Here is a 13847-nt window from a genome sequence, read left to right as displayed (position 1 = left end):
CTATGGGACTTAACTTCTGAGGTCATCAGTCCCCTAGAACTTAGAACTACTTAAACCTAATTAACCTAAGGACATCACACACATCCATGCCCGAGGCAGGATTCCAACTTGCGACCGTAGTGGTCGCGCGGTTCCAGACTGTAGCACCTAGAACCGCTTGGCCACCCCGGCCGGCGAATGCTATTGTGAAAATACCTTTCAAGACCAGGTTTCAGACTATCTTGAAACGGGAAGTTTACAGTCAGGACCCATTACTAGCTTTTCAGTATGACGATGGGGCATAGACTATTAATGTGAAGAGAATTCAATAAATAATTGGATAAATACAGCCTGGTAATTACGAGCAGAGACAGGAAGACAAACAGAAGAATCCTCCAACAGACTGAAGTAGAAGACGAGATTCTGACTGAAATAAAAAGAAAATAGAGTTGGCCGGGACATACGGCTGCCAACTACTGTATAGTTTGTCGAGGAACCAAGCAAGTTATCTGCTAATCCGTAAGACATAAAAAACCATAGTTTTGACACGTTGTTGTTGTTACTGTTGTGAGCTCCAATCCGAAGACCGGTTTGTTGCAGCTCTCCCTGTTACGCTATCCTGCGCAAGCCTCTTCATCTCCAAATAACTGCTTGCATCCATTTGAACTGGCTAACTGTATTCATCTCTCTGTCTCCCTCTACAATTTTTACACCCTACACGTCAATCCAGTACTAAACTGGTGACCCCTTGACGTCTCAGAATGTATTCTGTCAACCGATTCCTTCCTTTGATCAAACTGTACTAGAAACTTGTTTTATCATCAGTTCTATTCGGTACATCTTCAAAATTGTTCTGTAGCACGACGATTCAGAAGATTGTATTCTCTTCTGGTTTCAGCTGTTTATAGACAAGTGCCTTCATAACAGGAGTCCTAACACTTAATTCTATATTCAATGGGCCCAAATTTCTCTCTTACCTCACAAAAACCTTTGCTATTTGAACTACTGGAATACAGTGAGCGTCAATACTGCCAGCTAAATGAAAGATTATAACTACTAAAGCCACTACCTACTAATAGGCATGTCGATAGCAAAGGAAAGATTTTGTTGCAAACCAAATAATGTATTTTTTACCTTAATAATGTGACATCCAGTTCAAACACGAATATAAATCGTCATTGACATCTACTACAAAGGTATATAATCATGAATAACATTCAATCTCGAAGTCGAACATGTACAGGTCGTTAGCCTACGCTAGCACTTCAGACCTCTACCCTCCATCAACGCTAACTTCAGACATGTAACATCCATCACTGCTGGCTGTTCACCTCCAACTGCCCAATAGTTCTTCCATCACTGCTGGCGACTAACCTCCAACTGCCCAATAGAACTGGCGATTAACTTCCAACAACGAGTCCAACCAGCCACAGAGTCTCTTACAAAGAAAGCGCTGTCAGAGATCCAATGCAAAGCGCTACAATGCGCTGCCAATACAGAAGCATCCCACTTACACTGTCTACATGTAAACTAAATGATGCTTCCAATACGTCTGACATGGGGAGTGCCAGGGTTAGGAAATGAAGTTCGGAGTGGGACGCCGCGTATTTGCAACACTACCCCATAGTATTACAATGCCCCAGCCATATGGCCAGATGGCCAGCCATTCACGAGGAACACGCTCCAAAACTTTCAGTCCTACGGTATATGATACCCATGCGTCCGCTCACTGAACCGAATGGAGCGGTGGCCGATGCAATATTTGTAACAATTCGTGCTTCGTATTTTCAAAGTATCTGTTTGCTTTTCCTTATTGAGAAAAATTATACATTATAGAAATTAAATATTGTCAGTATACAATATGAGCGAATATTTGAAGGAAATAATTTGGTTAGAAAAGTTGAAAATGTTAAACGCACAAAAGTTTTCAATTTGAACGTCATTGTATGTTTCTTAATAAGGAAAAGCAAATAGATACTTTGAAAATACGGAGCACGATTTGTTACAAATACTGCATCGGCCAACGCGCCATTCGGTTCAGTGAGCGGACGCATGGGTATTATATACTGTAGGACTGAAAATTTCGGATCGTTTTTCTCGTAAATTGTTGGCCATCCGGCCGTATGGCTGGGGCATCATAACTCTATGGGGTAGTGCTGCAAACACTCGCCGTCCCACTCCGAACTTCACTTTCCAACCCTGTCACTCCCCTTGAGAGACGGAAAGTTTACAATGAATATGTGTATTTATGGTTTTAGTTTGTGGGAATGAGACATGGACGCTTAATTTGATGACCATGAGGGCTATCAAGGGGTAGACTCAAGATGAAAATACCTAGAAAAGGACAGGAACTTAAATAAATGAATCGGGAAAGACGCCGTAGTGTAAGGCGTTACAACGACAGATACGAAAATGAGATACAAGTGGCTGAGACATCTAGGTAGCTGAATTGGTAGATAGACGATAGTAGTTTCATCTTGTTTCCAAGATGCAAGTAAATAACGACCTCACGAAATGCGGGTGGATGACTCTAGGAAACATTCTGGAACAAGATAGATGATTACAACTGAGGACATGGGTATCGAGACGTCTGGAGGATTATGATTAAAGCGGTACAATTGTAATTTCCTATTTTAATTTCTAATTCTTTATTTTTTATTTTCTACATTTAACTTGGTTCGCTTGGAGTATGTCGATAAATGTTAAATATCTTACAAATTAACTTGACCCACTCATTTACACAGAAAATTTAGAGACAATACGGCACAGTATTCTCTTTCTGAAGGTGAAGTTAATATCCTGATCTTTACATCATGCAGAACTGTATAATATTACTGTTCGATGATCCTTGTTACTTTACCTATCGGAATTACGACTAGTGAACACGGGAACGGTTATCAGTAATCAACACATAACAGACATGGTGGCACCTGCTCGAAGTTCTTCATTTTCTTTATTGAAATTTTATTACGAAATACGTCTCTGCAATTAACATCGTGAGTCGTAACGACAAACGTATTATATCACTGATAGCAATCCATGAGGCGGCTTCTGTTTTAAATTCATTGTTCAGTTAGCAGTCAGTTCGACGATCTAGAGAGTGTGGTACCAATTCTGGCTGATACTCCTGGAATTCTCGTTTTATTAAATCGAACAGTATGATTCTTTGAATCGTTTTCTCAGCACTTGAGCTTTGAAACATATTTAAACTACAACGTCATTATAATCATAATGTTCATATAATCCTGTTCTATGTTATAGAGCTTCTGATGTCCACATCTCAAGTGATCAATGCTACTGTGATAGAGGCATTTTATACTTACGAAATTACGTGTGTTCATCCTCAAATGCAAGCAGATATAGATTGCTGACCTGTGTCTGTAACAAAGGAGATGAAGCCGTAAGAGAAATTCAAAGCTAAAGCATATCATTTAAATATTTATATATTTTTATTGGTCATATAGTTGCATTTACATTATCAATATTATATTTCTATTAAATTTGTTACACTGCTTGTTTCCGATTGGCGACTTAACCAGGATCGTACACTGCTGATTTAGCTTATTGAAAGTTAACGACACTTAGACCTCGAAAATAACCGACAGTAAATGGTCTTAACACGTCAGACATATAGCACTTGCTGAAAAAAAAAAAAAAATTCCTCTGTCGTCTCAGGCGACAGTTGCGTGGTACAGTTGCGATGCTGCATGACGATGAATATGATTCCACGAAACACATACTTTCGTGACAATCGTGCAAAATCGAGTTGTTGTAAGATCGCAGAGAAACACAGCACTCTAGTTAGACCAAGAGCCCACTGCTGTTGAAATACGTCACATACTGGTTGACATAAATTACAAGACATGTTTTCGAAGTTTATAATGCGAACCACCTCTAACTGTACAATGAAATGACGACAGTGAAAATTTTATCTTGACTGGGACTCGAACCCGGCTATCCGAGCACACCTCTCAACAGACCCAGACTCCCATTTGTCGTCTTCTATGTGTCATATATGTACTCGTACATCCCATTAATGTTATTTCCCTACAGGGGAGGCATTTTATTTGTAATAAGAAACTTCAGTTTCTGCTTTGTGAAGAACTACGATACAATTCACAATGCAGTCACTGGAGCTACGTTTGTATTCGTCTTAGTGGTTGATGTTTCACCTTCTTAGACAAGGTATATCACGACCTTCTCACCAACTACAAATATTAACATTCAGCTTCTGAATGGGACAGAAGGTAGATGATACTGTCCTTACCTACTTCGTGCAGTTGCGCTGAAATATTAATCTTTTGCATATCTATGTGTGTGTGGAACATTTCATGCCTGTCTGACGTTTGGTGTATTCCGTCTTCATGGAGCTGCAGTTTTAATGGTCAGCTGTGAGTTAAAAGGTGAAATCCTTTTGTGATCACAAATAGACGAAGCTGAGTGGAAGCAGAAGGCACAACTATACACAAGTCAATACCACGGCATATGAAACATCACGATTATCAGTCACATTGCAAACCGAGCTCTCCTCGACCATTGTCAAATGGTAAATGACTGGTGTGCCGCCACGGCCTCGTCGCTATACAGCCATGCTGCTGGCTGTGACGTCACTGTTGCTCACCTCCTTGCCAAATGTGGTAATGTTGACGTCCCGCATTCGTCGTGTCCGCTTTGATCTCGCATTGGCTGGATCACAGGCTGTGGTGACCTACATGCAGCCGTCCTTGTTGATAGGCTTTTCACATACTTCTATTTCCGCTGCTTCTTTCATGATGCTATCCGACAAATCCTTCGACCTCATATTGACAGATGTTTCTTCGAATAGAATTCGGTGTCGCGTTTCTAAAGTGTGTTATGCCACGGCAGATTCTTCAGGAAAGTGTGGGTGTATGCCCCTCTCATATTTCCGTTCAGCGTTGGTCCACAGTGCGTACCGCCTGGCCGTCGTGGTAGCAGCATGGGATTTTGTACACTCTAGGCGTTCTAAGACATAGACAATCATTCACAGGACTCATGATCTGTTGTGTTTTTGCTGAAGGCCTGAACACTGACGATGTTAGGTCTCTTCAGGAACCGGCTAATCTTTCCGGACACTGCTTTTTTTAAAAAAAAGTTATTTATTCTTCATCTTTATAATATACATATGCAACCCACCACCTTACATGATTAGTGGGTCGTCAGATGTTACAATATCATTATTGTTAGCAGCTAATTACAGTAACTACAGGTGAGCTACAGTACGGTTCCTATTCTATTAGTATTCTACTTAGTTCAAATGGCTACTTATGACTAGATCTCTACTGCTTGCAGCGACAGAAGTGTGTCAGTTCCGGACACTGTTCCACAAAAAGGCAAATACGCAAGTTTCTTCTCTTATTTGGTGGTGTTTACCTGCGTGTCTCACCAAAAATAGCCTGTGGTGCCTGGCAGTGATTGTAGTCCTTTACCCGGAAGTCTTTTCGGAGGTGCTTTAATTACAGTGGCAGATTTTTAGCGCCTGAGATGACTTTAGCACGGTGGATGACGGTGTTCGGAACGCCACGTTCTTATGCCGGATGGTGGTGGTTAAGAGTGTGTAGATACCGATCCATGTGTCTAAGCTTCTTGTACACGCTGTGGTTGAGGTTGCCTTTGGTTTTTCGGTGAACGAGGGCATCTATTTCTACTTTCATCATAAAGCTAAAGTGATCGGGAAAACTGTCCAGGTGTCCTAAGACCATGCGTCTCCCTTCGGAAACAATACACAATAATTTTGTGATTTGTGTGAGAGTTAGAATAATAGTGTGCTTACGAATATTGTGCTTAAAATGGAACCAACAACACGGCATTTTGTTTGAGTCATCTTTTTCCAAAAAGATAAGTGTGAAAAATTTCTCAACGGATCTACACTGTCTTGCGAGAAAGTTCCAAGACTGTTTTATTCCTGGCGTACATGCGATGGCAGTGCTGTAACTACGGCGGTAGCTTGAATTAACAACTGTAAACAACAGTTTCCTTCTACAATACTGCAGTGCTCGTGTTACGAAGAAGAACGATGCCATGGTTTTTCGGACATGATTGTGACGCAGGACCAAAAACGTATGGAAATTGGCGTCTGGCAGTGACTCGTGCTCGGCTAGCCAGGCCAAATGGTAAGAACATTGCTCGCGTAAAGCGCGAAATACGGGTTCAAGTCAGCGTCAAGCACAAATCCTCATTGTCGTCATGTCCTTATACAGCTGATGTTTGTATTCGAAACTCCGAATACATTTCATGTGTTTCATTACGGGTGAAGTCACCACAATCCCTGTTTCTTCAAGTACGCATGCATGTGTAAAGGAAAAGTGCAGCCTTATTCTTAACAACACAGGCAATGCAATATCATTTTTATCCGCTATACCAGGCAGCGACTTACAGTTAAAAATGTCCTCCCCTTTACAGGAATTACATAATGCACGAACACAGGTTGAGGCGCAGGAACGACGAGTCTGGGTCTGTTCCTGGGTCATGGACGGATAGCCAAAGCAGTCGAGGTGACCGCTCGCGTAAAGCAGGAAATCCGGGTTCGAGTCCCCGGTCCGGCACAAATTTTCAGTGTCATCATTCCCTTGTGTAGAGGTTCATTCTACCAGTCAGTTGTGAGCGGGCAGTGTTAAGTAGTGGTCGTCTGGCCATAGTCCTTGTTTTTTTGTCAGAAATCGTAATGAAGCAACGAACTGTACACCATTAAATCAAGTGTTCAAGAAATACTCCTGAATGTTTTGAAGAAGACAGAGGTGTGTACAATAACTAACCACCAAACTGTGTCTCACAACCAAAAATAACAAGGCGCGGACACACGCTGCGACTTGATTGAAATGAGGAACATGGGCAATTATTTTCTGGAAAAATTCATCACCGGTGACGAGACTTGGTGTTATCGATATGAATCTAACACAATCTATGGATCAATAACTTCGAGGAAGGTGCGAATGTGACGTGCGAGTGAAACAGTAGTGTCTTTTTCTGACACTTTCACATGGTTGTATGGACGTTCCGTGTGTTCCACTTGGTTGGGGGAAAATATGTAGAACACTTCCTCTTCTTTTTCTCCTCCCTCTTCTTCTTTCGAATTATCTACGGCTTGCGGCGCTTCTTCGCTCCCAGTGCTATCTTCTTGTGCCTTGACTTTCCTCAACAATCATATTCCTTGCCTACATTGCCTCCTCCATAGCATATGCCAATTCGATCGTGGGTGACCCCTTTTCCGCCGCTTGGGTGGTATCCACATCAGTATCCTATCTGGTATCCCATCCTCATTCATGCTATTCATATGGCCAAACCTTATCGGCTGTTTTTGTTGAATGTCGTCACAGATATCCCAATCCAGTTTCATCCTTTGCTGGATTACGTCGTTTGTACCCTAGTACAGCTTGAGCTTCATCTTAAGTAAACCATCTCAATGGCAAGTAGTTCTTTTTTCCATGCTTTTGCTCCCTACAACGGATCACATATCTACACTTTGGACATTATTTTCCCCGTTGTGGTTCTTTTCTTTTTGTTCTATGGGAGAGAGTTCTTTGCCCTTGTTACAGCTCGTTCTTTATTAGCCCTACTAGTGATGTCATCACTTTATTAAATAATGCCCCAAGATATTTTGCCGTTACTTCTCCATCTATCCCCAAATTATTTTCTTCTTCCATTCCAACAGCTGCATACTCACACTTCTTCATGTCCATACTATGGCCAGCCTTACTGTATTCCTCTTTAAGATTTCTTATCATATAGCTCAGATCACCTTCATCTTCTGCTAGTACAATCGGGCCAACTCCAAAATACATGCTATGTATCTCGCTTTCCTCTACTGTCACCTCTATAACCCGGCATTTTCTATGTCAAGTTTACAGGATTACTCTTAGATACAGCTAAAAGATGGTCGGTGACAGCCCACATCCCTGTCACAGACCCTTATTCACCTCCAGTTCTTCTGTCCAAGTACTCCCAATCCTTATTCTCACGGTGTTGTTGTCGTATAATTTCATAGAAGTCCTTAGCAATCGTAGGTCTAATTCTCTCTCTTTCCCACAGTTTGTTGGTGTGTGCGTTATCGTATGCTTTCTCTAAGCCAACCAATACAACATGCGTTCCAAGCTCAATCTTGGTGCGTTCTTCACATATTAGTTTTATTGTGAAGATGTTACCCATTACCGATCTTCCAGCTGGGAATCATGCTTGCTCTTCTTGCTTCTTCCGACTTTGTCTAACAAGGTCTTTCAGTACGAACGAGCACAATATTCCGACGAAAGAGATGCCTGCCAGTTCGCTATGGACACATGAATCTCTAAAACCACATCTTAAGTTATCTCTACGTTTTATTTGTTGAATCTCGAAAGGTTTTCGGCTTACGGGATGTATAACCAGGCTAGGATGTAACATTTTTATTCTTAATGACTTTGGACATTTTCTTAAAATTCTTGACAGTATTTTTTATCAACGTAACTTTCTATTATTACCTGTCACTACCATTATTGCATTTGTGCCATTATGTCTGAAGTTAATTTACCACGAGTGTTATTTTATTTATTGCGGTATAGGCGCTGTTGATCGACGCACCATGTGCTTTAATCGAAACAGCAGTCACAATTATTATACATTATTTTCGATGCATGCAAATGATCAAATCGAAAAGTGTTTGTTTAAAATATACGCTGTACGGTTGGTACCCATTGGCAACTCCGCAGCCAAAACGGTACCATTTAACTGTACGCTTGCAAAAGACCATGCGCAAACTGAACTGTAATTGAACTGACATACTATCATTGTTGCGGAACCTTATGTCAAGTGAAACAACGATTGTGTTTTAGATATACTTCGTGTATCTGCAGTGTTGCTTTGGAAGTCAGGTAGAAATATTAACAGTAACTCAAACGATAGCAGTGTTTTCGGTTGTTGTGGAACATAGTCAAAAATGGTAGTCTTTCCGTCGCCCATGATGTCAGAAGCACTCTAGCCGCGTCGCTACATTTACAGTGCCGGATACTCGATGGAGAAAATCAGTCAATGAAGCTGGTGATCTCTGTTAAATGAAGGAACCTGAAACGAATAGGAGTGACAAGATGACACCACACATCTGCAGAAGACACAACGCATTCTCAAGAAAATAATCTTTGGAAGCAGGCTGCCATGTTCTTTCATGTTAAAAGTCTTGAACTTCACGTCTGCTAATAAAAAAGAATTTCTTTTTCGTTTCTTTGTTCATCTGTTAGCGTCCTGTGGGAAATTTCGCGCCGGCTGCACGATTTTACCTCAGGCGTAGCGAGGGGAGGGCGGAAATAGAACAGAATGAAAACTTTGACGGACGTAGTGGTGGCGAAATTGACTTGTAGCCTGCCGATTGCTGCGGGCGTAGGAAAACACACGCAAACAAAAGCGCTGCACATACACCGCCATGTGGCCCCTCCCCCCGTCAACCCACCACACCCCCATTCATCTCGCTCCCCATCGGTCAGCCCACTACCATACGCCGACGCAATTTGGTGTACACATGCCAGTTGTCGTGTGCCTCTATACCTCCACCGATGCACAACCACTCCCACATCCCTTCTAACCACTGCCCAGCCCACCACACAGACATATACACACGCATAAGCGAGGCCGCTGTAATGTTGGACGAAACCGCAACAGGAAGCAATCAAAAACGTCAACAGCGGGCTCGCCGTCGTAAAGTGAGTTTGGTGTAGAATACGATACACGTTGAAATCGTCTATATTTTTCATGTCTCGCGATCTCTGGTTGGCAATAAAGCGAGGTTAATACAGAAGGCTCTAGACGACGAAACACTTCTCCATATAACTGTAAAGCCACCTTCATAAACTTCTCGCCAGCGCTCTCCATATAGTTACCTCATTAGAAGCGTCGGCGTTGAAAGATGTGGAAAACGAAGTGATACGTGAGAGTACAGGTACCTTTGCTCCATGTTGACGAACAGCATGTCGAAAAACAGCAAAATATTTTAAAAACTATTGAGTAGAACTGAACCAACGAAAATGAGCAATCGGACCCTCAATACGACGGGATGTCGACCGACCGCCGCGTCACCCTCCACTCTGTAGAGTCTTGCGTATGAGGTACGGTATGGCATAGCGACAGTACATCGCTCACCCCGTCGTTGTCCGCTTTCGGACCTGGTGGCCTCGGCTGATCAATAAAGTGAATCCTCAGCTGACACTACGGGGATTAGTGCACCCCCTTTCAGTCCTCTTGCTAATTGAAAATCCCTGGGAATACCAGAAACTTAACCTCTGTCCTCAGCATGAGAAACAGACGCACTGTCAACTTCGCTATGTAGGCGGACGTTTATCAGCGTTAATCTAATACAATACGCAGCGTGAGGATTAAGGTTACAACATACTGAAGTCGAAAATAATTAAAGAGGAGAAGACGTGAGCAGGAATGAAACTGGGAAAATGCAGTAGGATAGACGATATGAAATGCAGACTGGAAACAGATGTAAAGTTTTGTTCAAAAAGTCAAATATATTATAATGACAAATGAATTTAGAAGCTAGAAAGCCTTGGAAAAGTATTCCTGAATGATGTTACTTGATACAGAATTGAAACTTGGACTACACTGAGGTGAAAAACTCATGGCATAGCGATATGCACACTTACAGATTGCGGTAGTAGGGCGTACACAAGGTGTGAAGGGCAGTGCACTGGTTGAGCTATCATTTGTACTCAGGTGGTACATATGAAAAGATTGCCAATGTGATTGTGACCGCACGACGGGAATTAAGAGACTCTGAACGCGGAGTGGTAGTTATAGCTAGACGTACGGCGCATTCCATTTTGGAAATCGTTGAGGAACTCAGTATTCCCAGCTCCACAGTGTCAAGAGCGTGCCGAGAATACTACGTTTCAGGAATTACCTCTTACCAAGGGCTATGTAGAAGCCGACGCCCTTCACTTAATGTCAGAAGGAAGCGGCGTTTGTGTAGAGTTGTCAGTGCTAACACACAAACATGAAGAAATCACAGAAATCAATGTGGGATTACGACGAATGTATCCGTTACGACAGTGAGGCGAAACTTGGCGTTAATGGGCTTTGGTAGTAGGCGACCGACGCAAGTGCCTTCGCTAACACGACGACATCGCTTGCAGCGCCACGACTGAGCTCATGGCCACATTGGTTGGACCGTAGACGAATGGGAAACCGTAGCCTGGTCAGATGAGTCCCGATTTCAGTTGGTAAGAGCTGACGGTAGGGTTCGATTGTGGTGCAGACACCACGAAATCATGCACCCAAATTGTCAACAAGGCACAGTGCAAGCTGGTGCTGGTTCATAATAGTGTGGACTGTGTTTGCATCGAAAGGAGTTGGTCCTGGTTATGTTAGATTACTTGGAGACCATATCCAGCCATTCATGGACTTCATAGCAACGGTAGAATTCTTATGAACAACAATGCGCCATTTCACCAGCCCACAATTATTCGTACTGGTGTGAACAACATACTGGAAAATTCTAGCGAATGATTTGACCATCCACATAACGTGACATGCATCACACCGAACATTTGTGGGATGTATTCGAGAAGTCAGTTCATGCGCAAAATCGTGCACTGGCAAAACTTCACCAGTTATGAACGGCTACAGTGTCAGCACGGCTCACTGTTTCTGCAGGCGACTCCCAACAACTTGTTGAGTCTATGTTACGTCGCGTTGCTGCACTAAGTCGGTCAGAAGGAAGTCCAACGTGATATTAGGAGATGTCCCATGACTTTTGTCACCTCAGTGTACCTCTACTACAAATGAGTATAACGAATGAAACGAGGAAACTGATACACCGGGAGCGAAGTAAATTTGAGCATTTGAAGGGCAGTGGCATAAATGGATGCTTGTAATCGAGTCTAAACCTCGAATTTATCACGCAAACACACCGGCAAATCATATTTGGAGAACCTACCACGTCGGATCCATCCTACACCAGCTTCTTAGTAAAAAAACCTGATCAATGCAGATCACTACAGTAATTTAAGTACTGTGTATAGCCAACCAGGAAATTCAGATGTAAGGGGAAATTTAAAAGGGACAAACAGCGTACCAGTACTCACCACAAGAAGTGTAACAACCAAAAAACAGTATCTAGTCGCAGCTGCTGCAGTTCCACGTACAATGAACATCAAAGAGTTACCAGAATTCTCAGGGGAAGCTGACTGTTAAGCAAAAGTTGTATCTGTGGTGTCACCGCCAGACACCACACTTGCTAGGTGGTAACCTTTAAATCGGACGCGGTCCGTTAGTATACGTCGGACCCGCGTGTCACCACTATCAGTGATTGCAGACCGAGCGCCGCCACACGGCAGGTCTAGTCTAGAGAGACTCCCTAGCACTCGCCCCAGTTGTACAGCTGACTTTGCTAGCGATGGTTCAATGTCTACATACGCTCTCACTTGCAGAGGCGACAGTTTAGCATAGCATTCAGCTACGTCATTTGCTACGACCTAGCAAGGTGCCATGTTCAGTTACTATAATTACTTCACGAATGTATTCTGAATAGATAATATTGTGAACAATGTACCGTCAAGAGCGACTTTCATCGTTAATGGATTTAAGTTAAGTATCAAACTAATTACGTCCGCTTTCTGAATTCTCATTCCTTGTCATGTTCCAGACCTCACGTCAGTATAATTCTTCACTCCTCACGCCAGCCTGCGTGAGCTAAAACGCGTGCCTTTCGGCCTCCACTTGTAACAAGTTGTTGGCTTCTGCTAACACAAAAGTATCAGCCTCCGCAACGCAACGCATCCCCTCAGCAAACAATGAGGTAACTTCTCGTGGTGCGATAATGTGGGCACTCGTTCAAATCACTAAAGAATACTGACTAGGAGACCACGCCTAGTGTCATCACGTGATTGCCAAGGAACTTCGCTCAGTTTAAGAGGAATCATAATAATAGAACACGTGACGCGACTTATGCGTGGACATTCAACCGTTTCTGAGAAAACAACAAGGTTTTCAACGTATTTTCGAGGTGCTTTATGTGCCATTTATCGCGCGATGTCCTCAGACGAAATGGTCGTTCAGTCGTTAGTGTCCCTGTTCCTTAACATTGGGACACGCGTTCGACACCCGATTATTGCTCGTATTTATTTTATTTTGTTCTTTTCATTTACCTAACCATATCCGTACGCGATTAGTACTAGAATGCTTCTCCTCAAATTGAGGATGCAATAGATCTATATAAATTGTAAAATTGCGTCTGGATTTCACTATCAATATCTCATTTTATTGTATAATACTTGTTTGTATGATATGTTGAGGGGTTACAATCATTTTGTTGTTGTTGTTGTGGTCTTCAGTCCTGAGACTGGTTTGATGCAGCTCTCCATGCTACTCCATCCTGTGCAAGCTTCTTCATCTCCCAGTACCTACTGCAACGTACATCCTTCTGAATCTGCTTACTGTATTCATCTCTTGGTCTCCCTCTACGATTTTTACCCTCCACGCTGCCCTCCAGTACTAAATTGGTGATCCCTTGATGGCGCAGAACATGTCCTACCAACCAGTCCCTTCGTCTAGTCAAGTTGTGCTACAAACGTCTCTTCTCCCCAATCCTATTCAATACCTCCTCATTAGTTATGTGATCTACCCACCTCATCTTCAGCATTCTTCTGTAGCACCACATTTCGAAAGCTTCTATTCTCTTCTTGTCTAAACTATTTATCGACCATGTTTCACTTCCATACATGGCTACACTCCATACAAATATTTTCAGAAACGACCTCCTGACACTTAAATCTATACTCGATGTTAACAAATTTCTCTTCTTCAGAAACGCTCTCCTTGCCATTGCCAGTCTACATTTTATATCCTCTCTACTTCGACCATCATCAGTTATTTTGCTCACCAAA

This window comes from Schistocerca piceifrons, chromosome 4, assembly GCF_021461385.2.
Source record: "Schistocerca piceifrons isolate TAMUIC-IGC-003096 chromosome 4, iqSchPice1.1, whole genome shotgun sequence".
In the NCBI taxonomy this organism is placed as follows: domain Eukaryota; kingdom Metazoa; phylum Arthropoda; class Insecta; order Orthoptera; family Acrididae; genus Schistocerca; species Schistocerca piceifrons.
Note: the sequence above shows the minus strand (reverse complement) of the source record.